The following is a 6,219-nucleotide window of genomic DNA, read 5'->3' as shown; positions in this document are numbered from 1 at the left end:
ACAAACATAAATGAAAACCTCCCAGGGGTCTAGAGAGCTGGCTTAGAAAGTAAGAATATTTATTGTTCTTGCAGAGGACCTGGGTTTGGTTTACAGTTACCTGTAACTCTAGCTGCAAGATATCCAAGACCCTCTTCTGGCTTCTGTGGGCACCTGCACACAGGTGGCATGTACACACACACACTTTTTAAAAATCTTAAGCCACCATCCAAACACAACTTTGCAAGGCAGGTGTCAGTATCTAAATAAGTCAAACATTCTCTCTTCACGTGATCCAGCCTCACAGATTCCTGTTTTACCTAAGAATATGAAAGATATGTCCACACAAAAACTTGGACATAGATAATACAGCAGCTCTATTCATAGCTGCCAAAATTTGGAACTTGCCAAAATGTTTTTCAGTAGGTGAAGGTCTGCCTAAACATTGGTAAAAGCAGGTAATAGCAAGCTATTAAGCATTAAAAAGAAAAGTATCATCTTTGTTTTTCCTGTGTTGTTCAAACAGAATACCACAGACTAGACTATTTATTTACTTTTCCCAATAGATTTTTTTATTAGTTCAAATTAGAAAGAAGGCTGCTTCACATGTCAATCCCCTCTCCCTTTCCCTACCCTCCCCCAAACCCCCACCATTTCCCTACCTCATCCCCTCTCTGCTCCCCCAGGAGGGTAAGGCCCTCCGTGGGGGTTCTCCAAAGTATGTCATATCATCCTGGGCAGGGCCTAGGCCCTCCCCCATGTGTCCAGGCTGAGAGAGCATTCCTGCATGTGGGATGGACTCTCAAAGTCCCTTCTTACACCAGGGGTAAATACTGGTGGCACATTCCTGTAGTCCCAGCTACTCGGGAGGCTGAGACAGGAGAATCACTTGAGTCCAGGAGTTCTGGGCTGTAGTGCCCTATGCCGATCAGGTGTCCGAACTAAGTTTGGCATCAATATGGTAACCTCCCAGGAGCAGGGGGCCACCATGTTGCCTGAGGAGAGGTGAACTGGCCCAGGTCAGAAATGGAGCAGGTCAAAACTTCAGTGTTGATCAGACTGGACAATTTATAAAGAAAAGCTTACTCTTCATAATTCTGGAGGCTGGGGAATTCTCTCAAGGTGCTGGCACCATCATGCTCAATCATGTCATGGCTAAAGCCCAAAAGGTAGGAAAGATCCCCTGTAATCAGGAGGCAGCCGGACACTTTTTATACTAAGCCTGCCCTTGTGGTACCTAACCCAACTGGGATGATGACATACATTTGTTCATGAGTCTTCATAGCCTAATTTTTTAAATGTCTTAATTTAATTTTAACTATGTAATCTGTGTGTGAGAAAGTACATCTGAGTGTGGGGACCTACTGAGGCATAAGTATCTGATTCTCCTGCAGCTGGGGTGGTTGTGAGGTGCCACAGGTGGCTGCTGAGACCCATATTGGGATCCTCTGCAAAAGCAATATGCACTTTTGACTACCAAGCCATCTCTCCAGCCTCCTGACCTGCTTTGGTAGGTGCTGACTCAACTCTGTGTGGCACTGGAGGTCAAGTTTAGGGGACAGCTGCCACAGCTGTTCTTCCCATCAACCACCCATCACCAGCCCCACCTGCAAGGCCTGTCTGAAACACCCACTCTCAGCTGGTGCCCTATTAGTCCCCTTCAAATACTGTATTTCATCCATCAGGAAGCAGACAGATGAAATTCCATGAGAATTTTTCCTTGTGGGCACATTCTCTTAAGCAATCACCCTCCCTCCTTTCTGTTATTTCTACATTGTAGTGCCTTGCATTCTTCTCAGCAAAGGCCGATTTTCTTCCTCCTTTTGTTTCTATAGTGTCTGGGCACAACCAGCCAGCAGCTGCTTGGCTGAGTCTTGGTGAGCTCACTCCTACCAAAATTCCTGCTTGTCTTGCCTATGCTCCATAGGCTTGTGATGGTGCCACTACTTCTCTGATCACCAGTCCTTAAATTGCTTTTCCTGTGTGTAGTGAGATAGCCACCCTGCCCGTACCTGTAGCGCTGACCATGCCCATTTGTGCGAGGTCACAGGTGAGGACGTGACTGGGAGTGAGTTTAGGTCTGGGGTCAGGACAGGTGTATCTCTTTTGCATCCAGATAGGTCAAAGGGAAAAGCCTGAGCAGATCCTTAGAGGGGGAACCTGCGGTGGCCATCTGCTTCTTGTGTAAGTGACTTCTCCCCCAAATAAATTATGTTTAATATTTGAACCTAGTCCCATGAATCATTATCTGTGCCTCAGCATCTGGTACCCAACGTGGGGCACAAACCTATGACCTATGAGATTAAGAGTCTCATGCTCTGCTGACTGAGCTAGCTGGGCATCTCCTGCCATGCAGAGACTAGCTACAAATGTTATGACTAGTCTCTCCAGACTTTTGTTGCTCTAATTTTTTTCCCCTACAGGATCCCATGGAGTTATGGTCATCCTATTTCAGCAGGAAATAATCCTAAGAAAACAACACCCCTTTCCCCTACTGTTGGCTTTAAGGAATGATATTCTGAATAAGGTTGGTTTTAGTTGTTTAGGGTTGGGTATGGAAGGTGATGTTCAGACTCGGGTATCTCTTTTAGATAAGTTTAAGTTATGGATGGGAAAGGTATGGTTAGGATGGGATATAGGTAGATTAACATATTTTCTAGTGAACTAACTTTAGTAACTGTTAGCTATAGATAACTTAAATTGTTACATTATTGTATGTTGACTGTTTATGGTCTTCTTTCTGTTTATGATGATTTGCACTCAAATATAAACTATCTTGATGTTTTGTATATTGATACAACTTAGGATATCTTGATGTATATATATTTTGTTTATTGATACAACTTAGGATATCTTATCATATTGCACTTTACAGTTCTACCTCTAGTCAAGACATTTCAGTTCTATCTCTGCTATTGAGAATTATACATATGTGCATATCGTTAACTTTTTGAAGTCATTGTCCTGGTTAAATTATTTTGGGAAGCTTCAGCCATTGTACAACTATGTTTCTGAGAATTACAGACTATTACCACCCATGTTTCTCATCTATGAGATTAGTCAGACATAGATATTTGATCTTCAAACACTTCATAGACCTGCAGAATATGGCATTTAAATGTTTTTAATATTAGTTCTCCGTTGACATGAGATGCAATTGCTCCTGACAGCACCAAGCCATTCCCGAGTATATGTTGGGCACTGTTGACACTCCTTTTGGAGTCCATTCTCTCCTCGGCTATTGGCCTCTTAGGAAAAGAACTGCCCCCACCTTGGACATTTTGTCCTACTGTGCTTGCAGGAGATAAATTAGAAGACTACTGAACCTTGCCAAGTCAGGTTAAGACAGCCTTTCTACCTCCCTGCTTCTGTGTTGGTCAGTCAGATACTCCAGGCCTTAGCCAAAGCTGGTTGTCCCCTTACTGCTGTGAGACTTTGGGTGACTGTCCAGGTAGCCTGCCTGCTGTTTCTGTCTTCCCTGCACCTTTTGGAAGTTACTCACCTGCACTTCCTGCCTACCCTACTTTTGTTATCCTCCTTCTCAGATCTTTGATGAGGTTGAAGATTAGACTGTCACAATTATTGTTCTCTCTTCCTAGATAGAAACATTAGGTACAAGACTTAAACTTTCCATCTTAGGACATCTCTATAGTAATCTCTGTTATGCCTTTATCCTAGAATGGGATATGTAGTTCTTGCCTTTTGCTCTAGCTGCTTCACTGGTAATTGGTCTTAAGTGTGTACATTCTTACATTTTCTTCCCTAGAGCAAACTTGATATTTGCTATCTTTGTATATAGTTTCATATCAAGCCTAAATCTTTTTATTTAAACTAAAAGAGGTGATGGGGGATGTCCTATGCATATGTTTGTCTTATTGGTTGATAAAGTACTGTTGGCCAATAGGGAAGCAAATTTGGCGGGGCTAGGGAAATGTAGTAAAGAGAAGTCTTGTGATCCAGGCAGGAAGTGAATTAGCAGGCCGACTCAGAATATAAGTAGGGACAAGCAGGAAATAGCTCTCTTCCTCCTTCTCTCTTCTCTGTGGAACCGCCATGTGATCTTAGCAAGAGAAGACACCTGTCAGCTGGCATCCAATAAGATAAGTTCTTATACAATATATAGATTAATAGTTATGGTTGATAATAAACTGAGCTAGTAAGAAATCCTAGTCATTGGCCAGTAGCATTGTAAATAATATTAATCTCTGTGTGTTATTTGGGGCCCTAACACTGTGGGTGGAACTCGGGTGGCTGGCGGAAAGAGTTATCCTTACAAAGGGGAATTGTAGTGAGAAATCCACTGCCCCATTTCCCTCTCCCTCTCCCCCTCCCTGCACCTGTAGTGCTGACCACGCCCATTTGGGTGAGGATGTTACTGGGAGTAAGTTTAGGTCTGAGGTCTGGAGTCCAGGCAGCTGGCTCTCTCTTGCATCCAGTCGGGTCACAGGGAGCAGCCTGTGTGGATCCTTAGAGTGGGAACCTGCAGCAGCCATCTACTTCTTGTGTAAGTGACTTCTCCCCCAAATAAATTATATTTAACCTATATTTGAGTGTATTCCTGTGAATCATTATCCATGCCTTAGCACGTGTGGAGTTCTGCATAGCTTTTCCTGTCCTCCCCGAGTTCAGTCCTGTTCGATTCTTATCATGCTTCCATTCACCTTCCTAAACCCCAGCTAGACTCAGGCTCACTTGCCTAGCAGGCTCTAAGATTGTGCTGTCCCTGTCAAGCTCACCTTTCTCCATTAGGACATTGATTCCCTTCTCATGATAGCCTAGTTTCAGCCTGTCATTGCTTCACAGAACCCTTTTCACACACTGTGCCATCTCCAACTATTGTCTACTCAGTGCTCTGAGTCCCCTGATCTCTGTGCCTGGAATAACTTTTCTTACGCCCAACCTCAACTGATTGGATCAAATCCTCACTCAAGCTTTGCTACTTCATAGTTTTGTCTGAAGATCTAGAAGCTTCTCTTTAACTTTCTCTGCAGTCGTGTTGACCTTGGATGGTTCCTTCCTATCTATAGTCATGGAAGAAATCTGCTAAGTGTGTTGCAGTGAGAGGGAACAAAAGTCTGAGGAGTTGGCTTGGTCATGGGGAGGGTACTTATTTTTAATTACCAGCTTCCCCCAGATGGAAGATAAATAGCAGAGTTTCCTCATAGAGTTATGATAACAATCACACACGATGACTGAAGACCTCTGACGTCCAAAGAAAGGTATTCACAGATTTTATGAGTTTCTTTTCCATTGGATTCAAATTACCTCCATTTTTTAAATCTGAGCTTCCTCAGAAAAATATTGTCTTCCTTTTTCCTTTATCTCCTCACAGAAAGTAGGCCATATTTGAAAATTTCACATTTATTCTTACTTTTTTCTTGAGAGAGGCAGAGAAAGAAAAATGGAATGCAAATCATTTTTCCTGGAAATGAAGAAAGGAGGTAATGTGCAAAGGAGAGAGATGAAATGGAAAAGAAGTAAGTGTGAAGTGGTGGGGGTTAGTAAGGAGCAGGAAGGAGAAAGATTAAGTTTGGATATGAAAGAGCGGCACGTTATTGAGCTGAGAACTCTGAAGCCTGGCCAGGGCACTGCATTTACAAAGCCCAAGTCATGAGACTTCAGAAATGCTACAAACATGGAACAGCATGGAAGTCAAACAGGGGTTTCCTGTGAGCTGCTGCTCACCTATGCTTTCAGAAGTGACCTGATCACACAGGTCTGCAGATGGGCCTTGAGCAACTCCTGTTTTCTTAACATGACTTGGCCCAGAGTTGTAAGCTTTGGCGTAGAAGGTCTGGTTTTGCAGTGACCTGCCAAAGCGGCTCACAACTTAGTGCTGGGCACACAGTTGCTGTGGAAGCCTGAGAGCCAAATTGGCTCTGCAGAAAGGAATGATTCTAAGTTACCAGAGGAGAAGGGAAGTGGGTGCCTCTGTTCTGATTATGCAAGTGAAGTTGACTAAAACGGATCAGTTGCCAAGTCTCCTGTCATGGAAACAGCAGCAACTGTAAATGTGAGAAATATACCACAAACCCTGAATTCTACATAACACTACGATGTTCTGTTTCTTTCCTTATTTTCTTTTTCTTTTATTTTGGATGCTCTAGACATTCCTTCAAAAGAAAAAGCCTAAGTTGTATTTTAGATACCATACAGCCTGGCTCTGTATCAGTTGTCCTAAGAAATTCTAACATCAGAGTGCATCAATCCCAGGATCTGGATCTTCGTCACATATTCATT

Source organism: Cricetulus griseus, chromosome 2, assembly GCF_003668045.3.
Source record: "Cricetulus griseus strain 17A/GY chromosome 2, alternate assembly CriGri-PICRH-1.0, whole genome shotgun sequence".
NCBI classification, from domain to species: Eukaryota; Metazoa; Chordata; class Mammalia; order Rodentia; family Cricetidae; genus Cricetulus; species Cricetulus griseus.
Note: the sequence above shows the minus strand (reverse complement) of the source record.